Here is a 26,102-nt window from a genome sequence, read left to right as displayed (position 1 = left end):
AATTAAATGTGCTGATTCTGATCCTTAGCTTTGTGAAGTTCATGCTGAATGATAGTCTCTCATCTAAGTGCAATCTGAAAATCAATGGAAATCCATAGTATTTACAAGAATTTGATGGAGAAGCTGGGAGATTTTGAGGGGTAATTTTTAGATGTGGTTTAATTCTGTGGAAAATCAAGTAAAGATTGTATACCAATCTAGTAAAGATTCTATGCCATGAGGGACATTCCCAGGAAACCATTATGAATCTTGTAGCGGGGTCTGTTTACACGTCTGCCTCTGAGAGTAAAATGCTGATATAGATAGGTTTGAAATGAATTGTCTAGGGAGACTAATAATAAGATGGAAGGTTGAGTACCTAGCTCTTGACACCAGCAGAGACTGTGGATTCTGTGATGGCCAAGGCATCATAGCACAGCTAAAAACCAAACAACTGGTGTTCAAGGAGCATTTAGGTGTTTTACTAAAGGATAAGGGAGATACTGGTGGTAGGTGGACAGTTGGACTGGATGATCTTGGAGGTGTTTTCCAACCCTGGCAATTCTATGATTCTAACTAAAAACACGGTAAGTGGTAGTGAGGAAGATATTAAAGAAATTGGCCTCAAGGTCTCTGACTGTGAATGGGGATCGGTCTCTCTTATTTCTACTGCTTTTAAATTTTTAATTCATGCACAATGCACTGAAAGGTAAAGAATTTCCTATTTTATACAACTCAAAGTGTGGTCGGCCAGGACCATTCTATTGGAGGAAAGAAAAGGTGAAATAACATTTCCCCAGAACAGAAACAAATAGAAATCTGAAAGTAGAAAGATACAGAAGTATTGGAGAAAAACATAAAATACTGAGGCTTGGATAACTCTTATAAAGCAGAAGGAGATGTCTGCTAAAGGTGTTGGATCCATTATTACTGGAGTGAGAACAATGCTCTGTATGTTGCAGAAGTCCCTTATCAATGCTTACAGTGTATTTCTTAAGGTATAAATTTTTAACAGAAGCTCAAGCTGCAATAAATCTTAAAAGGTAAGGAACAAGATTTGTGACTCCCTAACAACATTCCCTGTTGACCCTGAAGATTTCTTGACTGGAAGCTGATGGAGAATTAAAGCTGCTTTAAAAATAGCACTGACTGCACTCGCTTGCTCAGCTCCATGGGAGAATTCTGCCAGTGCTGGCTAAAGGATGAGGGAAAGCGGTAAGAGACTGACATTATTTGTGCCAAACCCTTTGTGCCACAAGGGCAAAGGTTTCTGTTCATAATTTAAGGCCCTGCTAAGAGGTCTGGTAGAGCGTTAATGCTTCTGTGGTTTCAACAAAGCCAAGTAAAATCATGTTTGCATATAACTGATTTCTCTGATGTTTTTCAAAAGTACCTTTTTGAGTGAAGACAATCCTTTTATGGAAACAAACAAAACATCCACTTAGAGTTTTCTGTAAATATATGCTAAGATGATGCCACATTATAAACAGTTATACTGGATAATTGATAGTTTTATACATAACCAGTGCTCTGAAAGAGCTATACAGAAACTGAACAAAGCCTGTCAGGAATTAAACAGAAACAACTGTTTCATCACAGTAGAAAATTGAACAAGATATTTTCAGCTCCTAAGGGTAGCTTAACATTTGAGCTGCAGAAGTATGATTGATAGAGCTGATTTTGATTTCAGATGAACAACTTGATCTTTTAGGACACCACATATGTAGATGAATTCTCAATCTAAACATTTGGCTAAAAACAGTCCACCTCAGAAGAGAGGTGGGTGTGAGTGCACCAGACACCTGGTTTTGAAAGCAAATTGCTTTGTTTAAATTAAGGATTTGTTATTGAATATAATATACATATTTTACAAATGCATAAGTTCCTACTACTTTAATACTTTGATAATGTTCTGAATTGATGTTAAGGAGAGATCATCACAAGAGGCAAAAACACCTAGAATTCAGTTGTAAAAATGTCTCTTGTGCAAGTCATCTCCAGGACTTGTTCAATTTGTCTTGAGGAGGCTGAGTGGCGTGTGTAAGCCCATCAGTTTCAAGGGATTTAGTATGACAGAACCCAAGTTAGAATGGACCCCAAAGCTCTTCCAAAAAACAGGTTGTTTCAGTCAAGACTGCATATGTGTATATACTTGAAGCATACAAAACATTTAGAAACATTAGGGCAAAAAAAAAACAAAAAACAAAAACAACAAATAATTCTTTAATGTGACCTGAATTCAAGACACGTTTTCTTCTTCCTGGAGTTGCTGAAATAAGAAACTCTGATCTCTAGGAAACCTGATTTTTATTTTTTTTTTTTTTTTTTTTTTTCCTCTTCTTAAAGGATGCCATCATGGTTGCAGAGGAAATCAACGTCTGCTGCTCAGCAGGTATGGAAAAATTTGTATTTGTTGTACTTTGTTTCTCTGCTTCTGGTGGTAGAGGAAAAAAGTCAGTCAATACCTAAATCCAAACATGGAAATTTTAATGATTTTTAAAATCTGAATGTGTGTTAACTTCACAGTCTTCAAAAAGAATCTACAGATAGACTGCCTCGAAGAGTAAGCTGGGAAATACTTAAAGCTGTAAGTAATCTTGTTAGAACAATGATCTGTGATGCCAACTCTTGCCCTACATGACTGTTAACTTTTCAGTAAATACTTAAAAAGCTATGATCAAAACCTGTTACTGATCTTAGAAAATTAAGTTGCATCTTCTGAGATTTTTTTTTGTCTTCTGTAAAAGGTAAATATTAGGAAAATATCCTTCTGTAATTAAGCTAACGAGTTCTGTGGATGGAAAACACAAGAGAGACTTGAGCCAATGGGAAACTAGTTGCAACAAGTCGATGTAGTAGACTTTGTATTCGTTCCTCCAAGTGCAAAACACACCTATTAGTTGCCTGTAAATGGAAACAGAACTTGTGATAGTGAGTTAAAATCATCAGCTAATTCACAGGTCTCTTTAAGACCAATTTTAAGGGTAAACAGGACTCATAGGCTCAGAGATGTCTCTAGAATAGTGAACAATTTATTCTGAGCTCTGATTTTCAGGAGAGAAAGATACAGCAAGCAGGTTCTTTATGGTAATATGTATTTTATGTTTCCTATGGTATATGAAACATGAGCTTTTTTATTATTTTGAATTATTGAACATCATTTAAATTCATATGGAAACAAAGATTATTTCCCAAAGCATTTATTTTCTGAACTGACTGAACCATTTCTCTTGACATGTATCAAGGTGATTGAAAGAGAACATTGAAAATGAAACCTCTGTGATTTCATATACCAAGATTAGAGGCAAAACAAATAATGCAATGCAATGTAATCAAAATTAGAAGAGATTTTCACCTGAGACTAGGCCAGCAGATGGCAAATATAGTTCAATGTAGAGAAATGTAAGATAATTAAAGTTGAAGTTAGGAACTAATCTGGGGGATACCTGCTAAGTGGAGCAATCATCCAGCCCGGTGATCAAGAAAAAGATTTGGGGATTATTCTGGGAGAAATTATTGAAACCACGATCCTGTTGAACAGTTTCAGTAAAACAGACAAATTTCATATTGGGTTGCATGAGCAAAGTGTGAAGATATAAGGTCAAGGAATAGGGTAGCAGACACTGCTGAAGCTACTGAAATTCATTGGATCATAGAATGTTTGAGGTGAGAAGGGACCATCTGGGACCATCTAGTCTAAATCCTTCACTTCAAGCAGGGTCACTTGGAGCACATTGGTCCAGGATCATAATCAGGAGGATTTATCAGGAATATCTTCAGAAAGAGATAGTCCACAACAACCTGTCTGGGCAGCCTACTGCATTGTTCAGTCACCCTCACAACAAAAAGTTTTTTCTCATATGCAGATGGAACTTTTCTGTGCTCCAGTTTGAACCTCTTGCCTCTTGTTCTGTTGCCAGGCAGCACAGAAAACAGCTTGTCCCCATTGTGTTGATACCCTCTCTTAAGACATTTGTACACATTAATAAGATTGCTTCTCATTCTTCTCCAGGCTAAACAAGTCCAGCTCTCTATCTTCTCATAGAAGAAATGCTTCAGCTCATTAACCATCCTTGTACACCTTTGCTGTACTCACTCTAGGATCTCCATGTCTTTCTTGTAGTGGGGAGCCCAGAACTGGACACAGTATTCCAGATGTGGCCTCACCAGGGCAGGGGAGAAGGGGAGGATCACATCCCTTATCTTACTGGCAATGCTCTTTCTAATGTACTCCAGGTTATCATTGGCCATGTCAGCCACGAAGGCACACTTCTGGCTCACAGTCAGCACAGTGCAATATGTTTATTAAAATGAGAGCAAACCGCCCTAGTCTACTTTGATTATTGTCTTTTAAATTTATTCTCACATCCAGACTTGGGGGATGTTTTTGCAGTGATATGAACTGTCAGAAAAAACATTGTGCTTGCTGACATTTTCCATTCATGATCCTGTGAATAAGGACTTCAGTGATGTGTCTGTTCTTTTGATGTCTTTTTAGGAGCTGGATCTAAAGTTCAATATACTCTGAAAGAATATTTGCACTGATGTGCCATGAGTAGATTGATCATACCTGTTTGTTTGTTCCAGCTGATGGGGGAAATTTGTACACTGCTAGAGAACTATTTATGTGCATGTTTTAAGGCACCTCTGGAAGTCTGATCATGTATGAATTTCTACTTGAGACTTTCCTCCCATGTAACTTCATGATTGTTGTACGGACTGTTGTTCTCAGGTTTCTGCAAAGGCAACCTGAGAGGATTATTCAATGTTTCTGTTAAATACCTGTAACAAAACCCTCTAGAGCATCAGGGACTGGAGGAATTTACAGTTTGAATTTGAGAGCCTCTCAGCAGAAGATTCCATAATTTGTTAAAAATGTTGCACCTTATTTTACCTGATTACTCAAGTAGCTATTTATATTCCCAAGACATTGCCGCAGGTGTATTTATGAAAGCTTTAAAGCTTATCTGAAAATAAGAATAATTGCTGACAGGGTACATGTGAAAACTCGTTCTGCCTGAAATAGTTCTACACTCTTAGTAGGTTCTCTTTTGAGAGGTGGTTGGTAACAGGTTATGGTTTTGTACTGTATCAAGCAACTTTTTAGACTTTGCCTGACCCTCAGTTGTCTCTGATTACAGAACTGCAAACTGTATCTGAGCAAACTGAACTACACAAATATTCTGAGAGGAAGGACAGAACAGTTCAAGAGAGATCATGTGCCAGAAACTGCAAGAACAGAAATTTTAAATGGCACTTCATTGTTTTATATATAAACAAGGGAAGAAGGAAAACAGTCAGAGAAGTCTTATATAAAATAACATCTTTCTTGACTCTGTTGGTATATCTAGCTAGTTTTCAGTTAACTCACACAGAGGAAGCCAAGTGTAAAACTGCCCTCCATCTAAAAATAAGCACAATTGATAGTTGTTTCAACAGTACCTGAGCAGATTGAGAAAATTCTGCTGAGTTCGTCTTGCATGAAGAAGAAACCCAATCATGCGTTTTTAATACTGCAATTATGCTGAGGGATGGGTGAATTCTTCAGTGTGTCCTGGGGATCCTGAAAGGTCTGGTGATGGAATTGAAGTGCTCTTCTGCTGGTGTCCTCCACCACACGGTCCTGGAACTCTCTCCTGCTGAGGTCAAGGTATGAGTTTCATTACAGTACGGGAATGATTGCTAACAAAGTATCTAACTAGAGTGGAGAACTTAATAGTGATCCTATATAATATGCAATGTATAAACTCTACCAGTTCAGATATTCACCAGGGTCCTTACAGAATCTGTATCTAAACTGGAAGTTAGGATATTACACAAGATGCGACTGGAGCATATTTGCTGTTGGAAGCACTTAATGGTTGTATTATACTATGTTCTTCATTGCTAGACTTTTTCTTATTTTTATTTTTTAATGGCACACGGCACTCTCTGATACCTAAAAGTATAGCCAACTCTTTCCAGGCTTAAATTACTAAATTATGAAAGTACAAAATTGATGCAGCTCTGCTGTAGGGCAGTGCAGGGCACGTATTTGAGAGATACATTTATGGATCCAGTTTCATAAGTACTGAGATAGCTGTGATTTTTGTACCAGAGGCAAGTGGAAGCAACTAGACCTGAGGCTGAGGGTTACTGAGTTAGCAACTTGAGGTAGTGAATAAAGCTGTAATTTTTGAGGTCCCTCTCTCTCTACTGTTATACCTTTGGTTGGGATGTATCCAGCAGTTTTAAAGAAAGCAAAAAAAGATCCCTGAGCACACTAATCTCAGAAGTACTTCACGAGACAGGCCATTTTCTAAGGGGTCTTCTGAATACAGTGGGGATTGTGTTTGTCCATCCTTAGTTTGGTAATTAATGTCTTTTCTTCCAGCACCATGTATTCCTGCATATTTCAGAGGTGGCAGAACACTCCAAAAAAACTTGATTTTATTAATAAAACTCTGTATCATATATTAGTAAAACTGGCCATGGTATTTTCAATGCTAAAGCTTATTATTGCTTTCACTGAATCTTGTGAGCTAGCACAGAATAAAGCTAAAGACGCACTTGGTGCAAGTGGTACAAGTGCTGCTCTGCTACGCTAGAGGGCTCGAATCCCGGGAGTTGGACTCGATGATCTCTAAGGTCCCCTCTAACTCACACGATACTGTGATACTGTGACTCTTTTCACTTAACATGTCAGGATGTGTATTACTTTGTCCTTACTTGTAAGTCATCACATGGCCTGAATGACAGGAAGTATTACTTCAGAGGAGGATTTAAGTCAATTTCCACCTAAACAGATCTGCTTAGTCCCATTTTCAGTCTTCATATTATGGCTTGTAAGTATGACAGTGTGATTCTGGTTTTGTCCTGGAGCAATGATGGGATGAAGGAGGGCTTCATAGTGATATTACACCGATTTCTGTTGTGGGCCACTTATGACTCAGGAAGGATGACATTCACTATTTTCTACAGTAGTCCTTTTGGCTTTAAATGCAAAGCTGTTGGTTGCATGGACAGCTTCCTTGAGGAGGTCTAAGAAACTACACAGTTTTCCATCCTTGTCTTCTGAGTACTGAAGGGTCTGCACTATAATAACTGCAGAGAGGATGGAAAGTGTGTTCCTTCTCTTCCATAAATATTTAGTAGATAATAGTCACAGAACAGTGAAACTCACTGGCCAGGTTGTTAGTTCAAGTGCTATTCTTGATACAGAGAGACTTAATAAATCTATGCATGGTATGTGTTTTACTTTCATTTCTCATGTTGTTCCAGGCTAGCAGCTCTAACTAAATTAGATGTCAAGTACCTGCTGTTTTCTCCTCATCTTTATTACAACATTATTTGACATTGAGACATCTCTCTAAAAGTATTCAGAAATGAATTATTATCATAATTAGCTTGTCAAAGATAGTGACAATCTTGTGGAAAAGAGAAGTAAGTCAAACAGAACAAATCAAGTTGGCAAGGAAAACAAGAAAAAGACCAAATATCTCCCTGAAGTTCCAAAGCACAGCAGTTTGGCTGCTCCCTGGCAGGGGAAGCTCAGCAGGACTTTACATTCCAGTTTCATTTAATCACTGCCGCTGCTGTCACTCATCAGAAAAGAAACTGCTTTCAAACCAATTGCAAAGCATCACAAATAGATTGCTACCACACAGGGATCCATACAAATGTCACCAGAGAATATTCTGAGAGGGAAATGACTTACACATGTTTTAATTTGAAGCTTTCCCCTCTTGTGGACAACTTTGCATTACTACCATAGTCAGACAGCACAGTGCTTTCCCATATAGGGTAGAAACAGAGAAACTCAAACCCTCAGATTTTCAATATTTCTGCTTGTATTGCGACTGTATCATTATCCACTGGTGGAAATCACTTGATTTCAGTGGTTTAATTGTTGCACGGCTGGAATAAGCAGTGACTTTCTGTATTACAGATAGACAAGCTGTTACTGCTCTGTGCAGCTCTTGCCATACGTTCTTCTTTGGATCCTGGGGAAAATGAGCCATCAGTCAATGATCCATGTATTAGAAAAGCTTTCTCTGGATGTATTAGTGTACAAATGTGGATAACCCTTTATTTATTTATTTATTTATTTATTTATTTTCCCCAAACAGATATACGAGGTAACTTGTATAAATTTTGCTGTGAGAACTGGTGGATTTCTCTCATTTAGTGAAGAAATACAAAAGTAGCCATTGATGTCTTCTATCTGGTCAAGCGATAACCATGTGTTCCCAACTGGAATTGCTGCTTAGGATTATTATTCTGCTGGAAGCAGATATGAGGCTTCTAGGAAACACCAGTTTTCTGTATCTTAAATAGTAAAAAATTATTCTAAAAATTATATAGCTCAGTATTTGATTGTTTGAATGTTCACTTGGATGAAGCACTACAGGGCTAGAATTTATTAATCAAATTTATACAATGAAAACCTTTACTTTCCAAAACTGGAGAGTAGTGATTGGTGTGAAGCACGAGCAATAACTTGGATAAACATAGTTCTTGTCATTCATAAGGAAAAAGAGGAGAATAGGCAACAAGGGAGCACTGACTGCTGTAAATTTCATGTGGAAGAATTTTTGTAAGTCTGAAAACCAAGAAAATCTGAATGGTAAAAGGAAAACTTCAAGTGAGGCAGTATAGCTCAGGTACAAATTAACCCCAAGTTTTATGTTTTGGAGCATGCAGTCCAATATCAAATGTGGTAAATATTTCCTTTAGCCCTCCAAAACTAACCCATTGCTAAGGCACTTCTTGAATTCCAGGCAAATAGTGACGGACTGATGCTATCAAGTTATTTGTAAAATCAAGAATTGTCCTTTGTAGACAAAACAGGAAAAAAATGGTAATGGTCCTAACTTAAATTCTTGATTATTGAGAAATTTGAAACTGCTGGAGGAAAAAAAATGCTGTAAGGGGGATGAGATACTGAAGATTGGTCTGGTAAAGTGATATCTATTTCATTAAAAATAATTGCTAAGATGTGACTCCATTTTTATATAACTTCCCACTTCTCAACACAAAGCTTCTGTATATAAGCTGTTAGTATCAGGCTGAAGTAGGAATATTAATGACATGTACTTATTCTGGAGTATTGGCACCAGCATTGTTGGTCAAATTATCCTTGCAGCAAATGCTGATGCAAGTTTTGTGTTGCGGGGGGGAACGTGATGTGTGCTGCTGTTTCCTTGTTTGAAATAAGGCAGTGAACTGAGTTTAGTTATGATCTTGGCCAGGAGAAGAAATCTTCCATTACATCACTTTTATTATTGTGTTCTAACAAGCAAACCTTAAACATACATCTTCCTTAAAGTTATGCTGTTTAAGAAAGTCCTATGAGTTGTGATACAAGACAGAGAAGACCATTTGCTTATCCCTCTCATTTTTCAGGGTCTATCCTTTAAGGCCAGATTTTGCCAACAGGCAGAATAATTCAGAACCAGTTGGAAAAATTTTGAAGAGAAAAGCATATTTGAAAATCCCGCAAGATTTATGCCAGTGCAATTCCTCTAAAACAGAATCAAGCGATACATAAATCAGTGATTCAGGGATCACATGATGAATTGGTGATAGCACACAGACAACGAGATATGAAGTATGAGGACTGCTATGAAAGAAATGCCTCCTATTTTATTATGCTGGCCCACAGTGTCAGTGGCAGATGCTGGTGGTATGGCAGTAGGGACTGAACTTTCCCTCCAATATTCCATTCCATTTTGTTGCTGTGTGACACATAGCAGCAGAGGGGCAGTCTGACAAAATGGCATCCAAGATAGAAGTGCAGATAAAGCAAAGATGTGTCATTCAATTCCTCCATGCAGAAAAAAATGTCACCCACTGACATTCATTGATGCTTGCTGAAAGTTTGCTAAGACCAAGCAGTGCATGTGAGCACAGTGAAACAGTGAGTGGTGCATTTCAGTGGTGGCCACAGTGAGTCAGCTCCAGTGGTGTACACTTTAATGAGTGCAGCATTCAGGCTCTTGTTTATTGCTGGCAAGAATGCACAGCAAATGATGATGCCTCTGCTGAAAAACTGTTTTTTGTAGCTGAGAATATCCTCTACCAAACAGTGTTATTGTTCTCTCATTATCTGTTGTAGGTTCCATGGAAATAAATAAGAAGCTTTACTTTTGGAGCAGACCGCGTATGACGTAAGTATGCTGATATCTAATCTTGCCATACACTCTTTGAAAATAGGTGTTTGATTTATTAATTTATTTATATTGTATTGTTGTAATTCTTGGAGGTGAAGACCACAGTAAAATGTTCTCATAAGAAAAAAAAAAAAAAAGTAGTTCCTTAAATTTTGCAAAGTGAGAATACTTTGTTATAACAAACATAACAAAAAGGGAAAAGGCAAACTGTTATGTGTCAATATTTATTGTAATCTGTTGGATACCAAACTGCATCTGACAGGTTTAGCACTTCTAGGGCTGCCCAATTAACTCACTGTAAGGTAGTACCAGATGTCAGCTGCTTTTCCTAGTAGTTTCGAGTCACAGACGGATAGAATGGTTTGGGTTTGAATGGGCCTTTAAAGATCATCTACCCCAATCTCCCTGTCATTGGAAGGGACCTATTTTGCTAGAAGTTGCTGAAGCCCATTCAGCCCACCTTTCAACACTTGTACACTTGAACACTTCAGATGCATCATCCTGCATGTAATTGCCCTCAGTCAATGTATGATATTTATTTCAGGTTCTAAGTCCTGCTAATTGGGTTTTGTTCTGTTCTATAGATGACCACTGAAATCAACAAGACCCTTTCTGCTGACCTTGCTGAAACTGGAATCATGCTATTAATAGATAATGTAATGTTGTGAGAAAAACTTCAGTATATCAGGGTAGGACTGCTTAAACATTTGAAAACTTGTAAGTATTTCAAACCCAATTCAGTAGTGGAAGATTAGAAGTTAGAGGGAAAAGAGTGAAATATTTTGTACAGTGCCAATAAAAACTTGGAGATATTACAGAACAGATCTGTAATGCGGAATGTTGTTTCCATGTTAGATATTGAAAAGGGGGAATAGATCCAAAGAAATAGAACAGAGTGTATTTGTATTTTCTAACATGTCCTTACAAATGGCCGATGTGAAAGAGTAGAAATACTATATATTTTAGTAGCATGTTTTAGAAATATAGTTGTTGAATTATGTGATAAATTCTCACTTGCGAAATTGCAGTAGTTTTTAAATGTTGTGAATAGTATGGGTATGGTATTATGCACTAAAAAGCATGTTGTAAGGCTATTCTGTTTGGATAAGAGACCTTCAGCAAAAGAAAAACAGACTTAAACATCAAAGAAGCCAGGGCCTCCACACAAGGCTGGTTTGTCTCACTCTGTGGGTAGGTTGCGATGCAACAGGCAGGCATCAAGGTACTCCCCTCTATCCTCCTTCCACACTTATCTGCATCCAAGAATGAGCAGATGTCCAGAAATAATGATAGTAAACGTTAGAGGTTAGATAAATAGTAATACACATGCTTAGGTTGCAACAATTTATGTTCCCATATACTTATTAAGCATCAGGAAGATTTCTGACCCTGAAGTATTCAGCCAATGAGGAACCAGGAGGGGGGAAAGCAAACAAAAACAAACAAACAAACAAAAAACAAAAACAAGGGGTTGGGTGTGTGGGGTGTCAATGGTTTACAGGCCCATTCAGCCCTGTTCTGTTACTAATGGGGCAGGGGTCCCACACCCTGGGAAAGGGGGAAGGGCAAAAAAGGGAAAAGGATAGGGAGATGAGCCTAAAAGCAGCAACAATCTGAGGAGGAAAGTTAATTTACCAAATATAATATCAGAGTGCAAGATAACACAATATAATACAATATAATTGGGATTGAGGCTAAAAAATCAAATAAAATGAGAGAGTGTCCAAAAACCAAAGGCCTTACAATGAACTGAAGGCAAAATGGCTGGGGAGCATACCCACACACTGCCAGGCAGTGAGAAAGTGAGAGTCCTGTGACTTGCCAGCTTTATCTTTCATTCTGAAAGCCAAGTCCTCTGCGGTATTCCTCAGATAAACTGAAACAATTGGTAGGTACAGTGAACCCTATGTAAACACCCAGAAATATGCAAGTAAATGGAGATCTGTGCATATTGGGACACTTGCAAGCAGCAGAAACATCTATGAAAGGACTTGAGTGTAGTGTTGGAAATTTTTCCACTGCAGTATGGCTTTCTGAAGGGTAGAAGTTGCAAGTATTGTTGTTAGTAGTAATTGCATGGTAGACTGTTCAGCTGGAAATCTTTTTGCCCTGAGGTGAGCGCTCAGAATAAATGTTCCCTGCTTTGAGTCCCCTTTACTGCTCTAAACTGTGTGCTAACTATTGTATTGAAAGCTGAAAGGAGAATAGATTGACTACTTTTCTCCTCATTCTTGTCCATATTTTACTCTCAAATTGCTATAATTTTTTGCCTTTCTGCTAAAATGAATCTTACAGTACACTTGAAGCTTTGGAAAAGGCAGTAGATTCCTTTAGGGGGCCTATGCGGGAAAAATACTTTCTTCTATTTAGGTGCTGAATTATTTTTCATGGATCTTATTTTTTGAAATAAAGTATGTGTGTGGTATACATATAATTCTGCCTTGAAAAGTTATTTTCTCTCTCTCTCTCTCTCTTATTTTATTTTCCTGCAGTCCATTCTAAAGTTTCATATGCAAAGTTCTAGTTATTATTGTTGTTTATTGTTAACAGATATTTCCTTTGTACACTGTATAAATAGATTTCTCAAAAAATTTATTGGCATCTCAGGACAAAGTTGAAAGGACTTTACTGTGAGTGACCTTGCGCATGTACAGCTCTCATTAAAATTAACAAAACAGGTGCAAATCTGTGATTCTAAAATGAGAACAAAGACAAAACATTTTATTTTTTAATTTTTGAATGTAGAAAATGGCAAACATACAGATTTCTGTTGCTTTGCAGGCACCGGAACACAGAAATCTTATAACAGTGGTGTTTCTCACCATAACTTGCTTATCTGAAACCTTTCCCTAAAAACAAAGATGTGGATTCACCTTGAATTTTATCCATTATGCATGTAGCATAATGGATGTAGAGTACAGCTGTAAAAAAAATAATAAAAAAAAAATTGCTATGTATGAAATTACAGGGTACAGCATAAATGGCTTAAATGTACAATTACTGCCTGCTGTATTTAGAGAAAATAAGAAGACTGCTTGCCCCTTTTGATGCTATCTGGAAACATAAACACTGGAGAAACCTGTTGCCTAGTTATTTACAGGCTGATCAGGCTTCATATTATCCCCTAAGCATGTGTACACAGACATACAGAAAACTACACCTGTGCCTTACATTCCCCACTTTTTTTTTTTTTTTGTCAAAGAGTCTGTCACTGCTCTGGTAATGATCAATTCAAGATGAAGATTCATTTTTTCCCCTGTTCTTTGCTTAGAAAATGCAGTGGTTTTTGCATTTAATGATGTGTATTTCAAGATCAGAATGTGTACATTAAATTTCTTTCATTAAGCTATGTTAACATGAAGAAACATTATAAGAAATCCCTTTGAGTGATTGTTTGCTTCCAATCGAATAACCATTCTCATACCTACAGTTTGCCTCCACATGGATTTGGTGTACAGCTGCCAAGAAATTGTTTTTAAAATGCCATTTCATTCCTTTACATGATTGTGTTTCAGTCTGGCATTCTACTAGGGGCTAATGGTAGCCAGCCATAATCAGCCACGAGGCGCCAGCTGCAGGCATCAGGAGCCTCCATGCTGACACAGGAGCCAATGTGTAGGATGAAGGAAAACAAAGAGAAATTTCCTTAGGTTCTGAGGTATGCAGTGACCCCAGGAACTCCAGATGGCAGAGCCAGAGATAGGATGTGGAAAGGACCTACTCATCAATCCCATGACCAGCTGCTGGAGGGGCAGAGCAGGCCTTGTGCTATTTGAGAGCCTTCCAGTGTAATTTTGGTTTGAATAATGCTTATCTTCCATGCTTAGAGTTCTTGGCACATCTAGTCTCAGAGGAATGCTGGCCTAAGTCATAGGGTTTCCCTTCAGCATTACTTTGGGAAATAATGTTTAAATTAAAAATGGTGGAGGATGACCACAGCTGGTATGGAAAGAGTGAATGCTCATGGAAGAAATAACACTGCCCTGTATGTATGTGTATATATATATTATATATATATACATATATATATATATATTTCTGCAAACAGTGCTGCTGGCACTGCAAATGGATCACTATGGTGCCCTGTCTGCCTGTGTCCTTGGTCTTCAGGTCAGAGCTTAGGTATCTCCTGAGGTGAGGACGGGTTTTGTCCTGGGTGCAGTTTGAATGGAGCTTTAGTATATGCTCTTTATGGATGCAGCATCTATATGCTCCTATATTTATGTTTATTTATTTATTTTTTCCCAAGAACTCTGTTCCCAAGAACTGGGCTTCTGTTTAATCTTAGAAACCACACATGAGCTGAAGAATGATTGTCTGTGTGCACTGGGGAAATACCATCTTTTCTGTGATTCTTTTATAAGACTTGAAAGAACTGCAGGGATGGGAGGAATGCTGAAATAAAGGAGCTGGGCTTTGCCCTTTTCAAGTATGAACAATGCCAGTCTTTCATAATATCCAGTCTCATAGGGAAGCTGGGCATCTCATAGAGATAAATGTAGTTCCCACTGCTACTCAAATCCATTTTACACCACATTGCATGAAAATGGGGTCACATTGTATTGCAAGTAATAAACTAGGATGTTATTTTGAGAGAATTCTCCATGTCTCTCTCCTAGGGTTCCTTCTACACAGTGATATGTGGCATTGATATGTCCATATAACTACTTTATCTTCTTTATTTTACAGAGATACAAATAATCTGGTAGTTCTTAAAGTTCTTCCTTCTTCCCTTCTTTTTCGTTCTTTCCTTTTTCATCATGTAAGTTCTACAGATTATTTCTTAAACTTCTTAATTTTACTTCCAGTGACTTGATTCACCTAAATTTAAATTGATCTTTTCTTTTTTCCTCATAATAATTTCCATTCATATTTCTTCATCACAATTCCTAATGTATGCATTGAAGGGAAAGTATATACTTCTTGGAACCGAATTAGAGGTTATCCTTTAACATAAAATGCTTACTGGTGAAAGGCAATTACATTTAATACTTTTTTGGGGGCTAAGTTACAGCAGGTCCTTGATGCTTAAAAGCTGTTAATGTGTTTCAGAAATGTAGTGGCACACATTTGCAAAGTGCTTCCTTGTTTTTATTTTTACCAGGTGCGGTTCAATTTTTGAAAAGGCCCTGAGTGTCTGCTGACATATGTTTTGAGCTCTTTTCTCTACGTGAGAAGTCTTCCAATTGCCATAGCAGTAAGTGCAAATGAATGAAATGAATGAAAAGGTAATGATTTATCTCTTCTTATGTTACATGTGGAACCTTAGAAACTATCCTCAATATTATTTAAAACTATATAATAATGTGTGTTTATCATTTGGCATTTACAAGAGCTCAATAAGGAGGCAAGTTTTCCCTGTATCTTAGCATTTGTGGAAAAAAAAAAAAAGACAAAGGGGAAAAGAGGATCTTCTGCGAAGAGGATTCAAGAAGGTAAAATTCAGAGCTTAGTGTTTGGATCCATATTCCAGGCCAGCCTCAAAATCAGGGGAGGAAGCCATCTCCACGCTTGATTTTATGACATCATTTGCTATTCACAAATTCCCACAGTGTTTTCTGTTTGTTTGAAATAACACAAGAGTAGTTCAAAGTGTTTTAATATAATCCAAGAAATGTGTCCATCACTATTTTGAAAGAAAAATTAAAAAAAAAATAAAAATTGCAAGTGTAGTCTGTGGCTGATTTAATCATAATTTATTATTATTATTATCAGCTTCTAATCGGACATCTAGAGGTGGCTTTCCTCTATTATTTGTTCTCCTGTCACATGTTTTATCAGCTTACACTAGAAAGTGTCCCTTCTGGTAGCTGCCAAGCTCAAGGTCTGTTTACACAGAAGTTCTGGATTACGTGCAGTGTTGATTGTGCAGCTGATCACATAGGAACATGACAAATTATAACAATTACATTCTTGTTCATGAAGTTTCTGCTTTACAGGGAACTGGAGTGGGTGATACTCATTTGCAGTTACCTTTGTGAACTGCTGTAATTATGCATTTGGAAAATGACAGCATTTTACTTTTCCTCATTGTTCAAAGAACAGATGACTGTGGACAAGAAGTACTTTGCAAAGGCTCTGAATTACACTTAAGTGTTTGCTGTTCAATGCTACTTAATCCCGTGTTATTACTTTTACTATTTTTAAGTATTTAGTTGTGTTTAGTTGAGTTTTTTATTTTTTTATTTTTAATTTTTTTATTTTTTTAACTACTGGAGTGTCTGATTGTTCTGGCTTCCAGTTCCAGTTAATGTACTGACTGCTGAGTTATCAAAGATACTGTGTATGTACTCCTGCCATATAAACCCATCTCTCTTCCCAGGATTTATGGTGGCATTTCAGGGGCTACCATTAATAGAAATAAAACGCCCAACAAAACTTCAGAGGAAAACACATTCTTCTATAATCCTGTGTAATTTTCAGTTTGTAAAGTCAACGCATAACTATAGGAAGTGTGAACGTAGAATGCAGGTTAGTATGTATAATTTACTATTAAAACACTTTTTTTTTTTTTTTTTCTTTTTTCCCTGAAGTTTTAAAGAGTTATTTGTTCTATTTCTCAAGTTATCGTCACAAAGCCAGTTTTTTGTTCATGGCTATAAACCTTCTCTCCCAAAAGAGGGAGGTTGAAGGAAAATAGGGAAAATTTAGGTTTTCTCATCATACAATCATCAGAAGTGAAAACTGCAGCTCAGGCCACTGCTCCACGCTGAGGGGCTTTGGCTTAGAAAACATCACTGTTCTTTTTTTCCTGTGATATTTGCAAATACGTTTTTGATTTCTTTTTGGTCAAAACAGTGTTTTGAAAATAAGTTTAGTTGTTAACCCGGGTGCCTTTCCCACTATTTGTGGTAATATTTTTTATTCATAAACTTACATTTATGTCCCCAGCATAATGGCCTTTCGCATACTATAATACTGTACAATAGTATAACAGTACGTAGTCCTCCTGACATAGGGTGTAATTTCAGTGCATCTTTTCCTAGATGTTTATCCCTAACTGAATTTAATTTGCATCCCTGTGATTTGTATTAGATCATCATCTCTCACCAAAGGACAACGTTGGCTGCAGCCCTGCATATGCTGAGAATGGCTGCATGTAGTACCCAAGGGATACGTCCAGAGCTGTCATTCACTTGGCTTAGAATTATGTGCCTGGAGATGTAAATCTTGATGTCTTTGAAGATTGACGCAGACTTTTATTACCTCTGCATCATGATATCTCAGATATAAATATTCAAAAATTTGGGATGATATAGAGTGTTTTATGAAGATTTTGAAGTGAAGATGAAAGGTAAGCATCCGAAGCTCACTTCAGCTGCTGAGTAGAAATAACAGAGATGAAAATTGTGGCATTTCTATTTGGATGCAGCACAAGGCATTAACAGTAGAGTGTTTCCAGTAATGTAATGAGCTGTGAGAATTTTGGAGGATGGAAATTCATATTATAAAGTCTGGTATAAATGTGCATGTTGAAAATACTGAATGTTTTCCCTATTCCTTTTACATTGTGTTTGTTTATGAACTTCATTGGTCAGGGTTCTGGGCTTCGTTTTCCACCACACACTTGAGAAAATTTGGGCTTATCAAATCCCAAGTCCCTGCCGCATTTATCAGAGATGTAAATGAGCAGTGGCAGTGCCACGCACTCCGGATTGCGCTCATGATTGCGTTGCCATGGTGATAACAGAGCATACAGGTTCCTGAGGTGGCATCAGTAATGTGGCAGTTTGAAACTTAATCAATGTTCTGCTACTTCTCTGTATTTCAATATCACTTCAGGAAAATTGAATTCTAGGCAGTTGTCAGTCTGGTTTATTTCCTATGGATTTCTTCTACAAAAATTCCCCCTTTATTTTAGACTCTGATCATAATACAGTAATTGAAATCTGTGGTGGTCTGTCATACTAATTAGATGACTGCCTTGGAGCAGGCAGCCTCTACCTGTTGTGTTCAGCAGCAAACCTGTGTGAAATATTTTGAGCCAAATACTTCAGTAATAGTTTTTGTGCCAAAAATATACTCTTTTCAGAAGATTCATCTTGGGTAGGTTTGTTAATTTTGAAAAGCTTTAAGTACCATGTAGGACTGGAAGATGATTTTGCCTATTGGTAGTTAAAGCTGTCAACAATAGGCAAAAGGATGTTGTCTCCTAGATCTTAAAAAATACATTGAGTAAAAAGGTATCTTGCCCTTATGAAATGTTAATATATTCACAGCAGTACTTCAGTGTGTCTCAACAACTGAGAGAATTTTGATTTTTAAAATAACCCTGACAAATGATTATTAGTGATAAGGATTATATTGATAGTATAATTAAAGGCAATCAGGCAGAGATCTATATAGTTGTGTGCCCCGGTGGCGCAGCAGTAGAATTCCCGTCTGCAACACCACGGGGCCCGGGTTCGAATCCCCCCTGTGGAGCAGGGGGTAGAAGTGCCGCTCTGCTACACAGAGGGCTCGAATCCCGGGAGTTGGACTCGATGATCTCTAAGGTCCCTTCCAACTCGCACAATACTATGATACTATGATAGTTTTAGAGATGAATTTTGGCGAGTTAAAAAAGAATGGCAAATTCTTCCCATATGAACAATCTTGGTCCCTATTTGTTCTAAGGTAGGAATGAAGCCTCTGTGTTTGTTACATTTTGGTACTAAAAATTGTAATTTTTCTTTTTTACAGTATCATATTAATGACATCTATCATGCACAGATGTATAAAAGTGAATTTACATCTAAGGGTCATAAACCAAATAAGCTGTTCTCTGAAGGTTTGTGACATAAGAGGGTATTGTAAATGTATAAAGCAAGTGTCCTGAGACTGAATGTAGGCCTTTCATAATTTTCATGGTCTTTTCTTATGCCACAAATATTCCAAAACAGCTTTTATTTGTTTATGAGGAGCAGCAGACTGTGGAGGGTGAATACAGTTTGTTAGGCCATCTAGGGTCACTTCTAGAAATGACATACCAGAAGACAGTGAAGCTGAAATGAGGCTATACCCAAATGTGTCAGTTCAGAACATTATCTATCTCTCTTCCTCTATTTAAGCAGTACCATTTATAGGCAACTAGTTCCACTTTTATAGTAGCAATAGTTTAAGAGTTTCTAGCTCTTTTCATTTTATTCAAATGGATTTAGTCCTTCATTTGTTAAAAGTGAACCATCTTTTTGACTGAACTAGGCAACCAACTAAAAGCTATTATTGATAGGTTTCAGACTAGAAATTGGGGCACTGGGAAGGGATCTGTCTTTTTTGGGTTATTCTGAGAGTTGTCACCTGAGCTGGAAGCTGACCTCTGAAGCCCTGGCTCATGGTCTCTCCTTTGAGCATCTGGAGCATACTTGTTCTTTAGGCCTACATGGCTGACAGAGCCATGGTTCACAGAGATTACAGGAGACAGAATTTTTATTTTACATATAGTTGCCTGCTTTATATCAAATGACTAAGCTAAAACCAATTCACATTGATTTTTTTTGTTTTTCTTTAAAATTTGAAAATGTATGTTTTAGAAAGGCAGAGGTGAAGACCTTTAAAAATGCATGTGACTGACTGCAAGGTTAACCTTTTTATGAACCTTTTGGGTCAAAATAATTCTTAGTGACTCAAAATTAATGTATTGAAAGTATAGTATCTATTTCTTACCAACTATTTAGTGCATAAGATTTCATAATGTTTTAGCCTTGGTGCTTTAGTGTTTCCACTCAAGAAATATCTTTCTCAAGTTCCATTGCAGGGCTTGTGGTTGGAATCATCTGTAGTGCACTGTGCCCTCCAAACTCTTAACTCATAGACTTGCTATATCTTGTAAGAGATACCGAACAAATACTTTCTTTTTAACCTCCTGCTGAACAGGAGGGATGTCTGTAAGAAACCTTTATCACAAAAGCAAAGATTTAGAGGGCAGAACACGACCTGATGGGAATACAGGAGAAAAATCACTCTGAGGCAAACCTGCAGGTGCAATTGTCCCCAGTCTGATTTCAGTCATCCCAAACAGCTCTTATGAAGCTGTAAGTAACAGACTGGTTTGGGGCCAGATTTTCCCAGCTGAAAGAGTGAAGAGCTGTTGTTATCTTTCCTTTGCTGTCCTGTTTTCATACATTGCTACTGCCAAAAATCTGCAGGGCAGTAATGTCTCTTGCATCTAAAGAGTATGAACAAGCCATGTGTACAGTTGGACCCCAGTGAGTTACAGTAACTGTTCTGATTGACTCCTTCAGGTCTCTGAAAGCAAAGCAACCATACACTCTGCCCACTCAGATAAGCCTACAGTAGTTCAGAAAGTTTCCCAGGGAAATGCAATTAGTAACAAGATTTAATAAAAGCAAAATAACTGAATATGAGGAGTAGAGTCACTATTCTTTTGTTCTTCCTATCTAATGCAAGATAATAGTGAGAAGGCAATTACATTACAACTAAATGAATTAAACAAAGCTCCAAAACATAAATTAGAATTTAACTGTGCCATTAAAAACTAATTTAATTTGCAAGCCATCATTACTAGATAATAAAGACCTACTGCAAAATGTACAACAATCTCTTGTGAACACAAGAAAAAAAGCTAGCAATAAATCTTGTTGAGCAGATGAGTTTCTGTTACATTAGTAGAGGGGAAAAAAATGCTGAATGGGTGTTTTAGTGCATAATGAGAACTGGGAAGTAATGGAACAATTGGGCAGCTTAATTTTAGCCATAAGTGGTTTTATAGTTAAGGAGTGACCCTGGGGAGTGGGGAATGTTAGGAGGAAACGTAAACACTGTTGAGTTCTTTTTATTTTTTTGTCTGAAGTTTTTTGGAATCAAAATAGCTTATGAATTTACAGTGGCATTAGGTTGCTAGCATATACTGGATGTTATCCTTAGTTTCAGAATAGGCAGTGAGTTGAAGGCCCCACCCCATTTCTTATATGGAGTTGTATGGTGTGGAAATTCATAGCATAAACATATATCAAAAGAAACTCATTTTCATCAGTAAGAATATAAATTTCTGATAAATTTCTCTTTTGCCTTAGTTTCATTTAGTTCCATAGTTTCCCTTTAATTTAGTTTGCCTTAGTTTCATTGCATAGCATCTGGGGTAGAACGTGCTTCAGACTCTGCTGATATGAGCAACATTTTTTCTAGCTTTTACATTTTCTCTTTTCTACGTTTTCCCTTCTCTTTTGGTTTCCTCTGTAGCCTTCTGTTGGCCCATTTGCAGCCCATGTCAGAAATCATCCAAATCTCGGTATTTCTTGATGCATTTAGAACAGTTGCTGCAGGCAGCACTTGTCTTGGTGGTGCAGACCATTGCGGTTATTTTGATAGCGTATCACCAGCAAATATGCCAAGAGCCAAATCCTGCAGGAACTTCCTAAAAATAATTTTGTTGCTGCACTTTCATTACTCAGCAGTGCCGGCAGATGGCAGTCCAGTACTTCTAGTCTGCTAGCGGTCCGGTTTACAATTAATGCAATTAATATCGCAACTTAGAGAAATGCTTTTAGCTTGATTATTCTGGTGATTTTGCTGTCTTTTCTTTACCAAGAGAAGTTTTGCCTTTTGCCTTCTCTTTTGTGTGATACCACCGTTCAAACTTTATCCCTGAAATGCGGTTATGCGGAATGAGCGTACGTCTATGGAAGTTGCTGTGTAGTTTTTCCCCATAGCATTGGCAGAACTATATAATTTATAAGCTTCATATTTTAAGACTCCTTCCATCTGAGTAGTTTTAATCAGCCTACCTGCAGTTGTCCCGGTGGTATCGTAAGGTCAGACATTCCCTTGTCTCAGTGACTGTGTTGTGTTGATGTATGAAGGTAAAACAGCTGCCATGCTTGATCACGGAGGCGTGAGGAATGTAATTTGTAATTTAGGTCCCACTCTTGCAAATGCTTATGCACATACACAACTTTAGGCATGTGAATTGTTTTCTAGCAGTTAGAGCTACTTGGGGATTTAGTTACCTGTAGTCTTACGCATGATTGCAGGATTGGGGTATTGTTTATAAATCAACATGTAGAACTGGTCTGCGTACTTTAATCACACTGGATATGGGAAACTTTATTCATGATAGTTGGTGTTATTTTACAGAAAAATCTTTTCCCTCTTTGCAGCCAGCATAATTAGAGTTGTCATAAAGATGATTCTTATCTCTAAGCTTACTGTTCATTTTCTTTTTTGCTCTTGTTTATTATTTATGTGTTCCCATAAAAGCTTCTCATGCTACTTCTGTTGGTGCATACATAATACTCACCTTAAGAACATCTTCTAATACAGCAGTATAGACCTTGTCTTGTTAGGGATATGACTTTTCCTGACAAGAAAGAACATTTGGGAACTCTGGGGATGCTGAAAGCTATGGCTGAGCAGAATAATTATCCAGAATCTCCAGGGCTGTCATCTTCACCAGCTTTTCCCAGGACAGACTTGTGCAGAACAGTGGAAGGAAATAAAGCTTTGACAAAGGTTTTCAGAAGGAACTTGAAATCCATCAACACACATGATTGCATTTGGGGAAAAAATAAAAAATACCTCTAACCTTTGTTTAGTATCACTTCCCATTCTCTAGAACATGACATCACAAAGCTGGTGAAAGGCATTTATACATGTTGAGGGTAAATTAATTTACACAAATATGCTAGTCATGAAAGGAGATGGCTAACCTCAGTGACGAGTGAACAGACTTACTTATAACCTGATTCCAAGGCCAAGGTTTTATAGCTTGTATGGCTTTTCTTCTCTCCAGACTGTTTTAACTTTGAACCTTCAGATAGCATTAAGCTACCACCACTGGGTTTGCTTGAAGTTAAAAAAAAAAAAAAAAAAAAAAAAAAAAGCTGAACACGGGCTAAGAGAGAGATTGATAGGTTATATTATATCCACCGGATGAATCTTAGAGTAGGCTTAATAACACTAGTAAAGTGCTGTTATAAAAAGTCTGGGAGTGGGTGAGAATATGTTTAAATGTACTGTTCTGTACTGTTCCTTCACTCTTGCTGTGGCACCGGTACTATCTGAAACAACGCTAGGATCAGCTGCCTCTGAATTAAACAGTATCTAACCCTGTAATTAGTGGTGCAGAAACCAGTTGGGCTTCTGAGAGTATAGTACGTTGGCTTAATTTGACTCAGGATCAAGGTGTGGTGTAATACATTCTCACTGGTAAGTTGCCTTTACTGGCACAATTCCACCAAAAAAATAGTATTGCTTGTGTGACTGTGAGTACTACTGTAGAATTAGTCATTAAATTGTTCTAGCGTATCGGGATTGGGTAGTTTATATAATGTGCAACTGTAACACAAAGAGTGATTAAAAAACAGGTAATCACCCATAATGCTAATGGGCCTGTTGCCACAAAAAAGAAACATCAATTAAAATTCTTATGAATTATTTACACATTTGTGTAACCCCTATAATTTGATTCTAAATTGAGTGTTAGCTTTAGGTCAGAGTTTTATGCAGAGATCTGTAACCCTTCGGAGCTGCACATGCACTCATTACCTACAGGCATGTTTGCAAGTGTGCTGGAGTTCTTTCTTTTACTTGCCAGTTTATTTAAAGAAGGATCAGATTTCCTCCTAGAAGCCCTGCTGCAATTTTGCCTCCTACAGGAATATACTCTGCACAATTCTAAAAGTTACCTCCTCCCAAGAATCCTTTTATCAGATAGATGTGAAGAAATGACCAGCTGTCAAATTAACAGCTTGGTTTGCTTCTTATTTTATTTGATTTCAGGCAATTAGTATTCAGCCTCTAGCAGTAGTGTAATTAACCAGAAAATATAAAATAATAATAAAAAAATGACATTCTCTGTGTGTGTAGTGCCTTCCTTAAAACCTTTAAGTTTTGTTTGAAACAAATATGAGATGTAATCATTTTAGTAGTCTGTAAGTTGAGAGATTTTAAAAGGGTCTGAAGTGTCTATGTGCTTCCTAAAAGGTGTTTCTTGCCATATTTATTGGCACATTGTAATATAGGAGTGTAATGCACGTTACCATTTCTAACACTGTGATGGTAGATCAGATGAGAGGCTGGGGTATCCTGTATGTGTTAGGAACATGCAGAAGGAGCATATACTTAAAAAAAAACAAAAAACAAAAAACAAAACCATATAATCATGGTATTGAAAATCACATGACTTGACTGGCTGATGGTTTTTTTTTTCTGTTGGCTGTTGGCTGCTGTGACTTTTTGCATGCCAAAAAAAAAACATCTATAATTTGAAGATGCATAAGCAATGCTTTTGGACAATTGGGTGATTACTGTGAGGACAAGCAGATCACTACTTGATCTGATTCTGTGTCCTGTCTGCAAGAGAATGTAGTCTTTCCTCTTGTATTGTGTGCACTTGTGGACAAGAAGGCCCAAGTTATCCTGGAGTACATTAAAAAGAATCTGGCCTCACCCTCTAGTCTGTCCTGGTGAGGTCACATCTGGAATACTGTGTCCAGTTCTGGGCTCCCCAGTTGAAAAAAGACAGGGATATCATAGGAAGAATTCAGCAGACAGACACAAAAATGATAAAGAGTCTGAAGCATCTCTGTTATGATAAAAGACTGAGAGACCTGTGGCTGTTCAGCCTGGAGAAGACTGAGAAGGGATTTCTCAAAGCTTATAAATATGTAAAGGGTTGGTCTGAAGTAGGTGTCAAGTAGGGCCAAACTCTTCTCAGTAATGCCCAGAAATAGGACAAGGGACAAAAGGAGCAAGAATAGGAATGCAGGAAACTCATATGCACTTGAGGAAAAACTTTTTTACTGTGAGGGTGACAGGGCTACCTAGAGAGTCTGTGGAGACTTCCTTCTCTGGAGATATTTAGAACACTCCTGGATGCTTTCCTGTGCAGCCTGCTCTAGGGAACCCTGCTTTAGAAGTGAGATTGGACTTCAAGTTCCCCAGAGGTCCCTCCCAATCCTTATGATTCTGTGATATGATTTTCTCTCTTTAATGTCAGACCTGTTGATTGTTTCTACTATTACCTTTATTTTTTTAGTAGCAATGATTCAAATTTAACAGATTCAGTTGCAAGTGTAGCATTTACCAATTGACAGGACATTCATGTCCAGGAGATCATACAACAGGACTGTGGGCTGTAGGATCAGTTTGACTGTAACAGGTTCGAAAAAGACATGCATTAGTGATATTGCTCAGATATTAAATAGAAAGACCTCAGCCTGTCTCTTTGCTCCAGATGGACTTAGCATGGTTGGAGATAAAACTGAGTTTTTGTTTGCATGCAAATTATGTGCATTTGACCTCATCATAACTGAAGGACAAAATGTTGTTCCTTTATCCAGAATCTAACCAGAGCACACCTAAGCTTTCATTAGATCTTTCCTCCCTAGATGTTCCTCTGTTTGGAGCAATACTGGACTCTGTTATTTGTTATTTATTAGAAACAGCTTTTGCTGCTCACCTGTTGAGCTTGCAGGGTCTGGCCTTGTGTGTTTCCTCTTCCAGTGACAGAGTCACATATGAGGGAGAAAAAGCATTCAGATATTCGTTATATTTTGTGGATAATTTGTGCGTGAGGTGGAGAACAGGTTCGTTGACCATGGAAGTGTGGGCTATTTTGGTCTTGGGGAATTTGGTTGATATTTGTTACTGATGGTTGATTTCATTGGAATATATACCTGTAGCATGGGAGAGGTGAACTCAAATCTTCCCTCTCTCTCAAACATGCAGTGGGATCCAGGTTTGAATTGCACAGTGCAGGTGAATATTCTACCCAAGGAGATATTGTGAAGTAAAGGGACTTTAAAACTCTCGCTACCTTTCTTTCACTTAGTGATGCTTCTTAATAGTTCCTATCCTCTCCTTAGAACAGGTTTTTACCTGCAGCCAGAGGATAGTTAAGCAGAAACCAAGAGCCAGTCTATTGGCACCTGAATGGTGCTACTGAAAATAATGGCTTCTTATGGTTATTGGCATGTCACTGAAGGTTTGGAATCTCAGTGGCCTTACCAATGCTTTGGGAACAATCAGCAG

The sequence above is a fragment of the Excalfactoria chinensis genome, chromosome 4, assembly GCF_039878825.1.
Source record: "Excalfactoria chinensis isolate bCotChi1 chromosome 4, bCotChi1.hap2, whole genome shotgun sequence".
Lineage (NCBI taxonomy): Eukaryota > Metazoa > Chordata > Aves > Galliformes > Phasianidae > Excalfactoria > Excalfactoria chinensis.
This window is presented reverse-complemented; position numbering follows the sequence as displayed.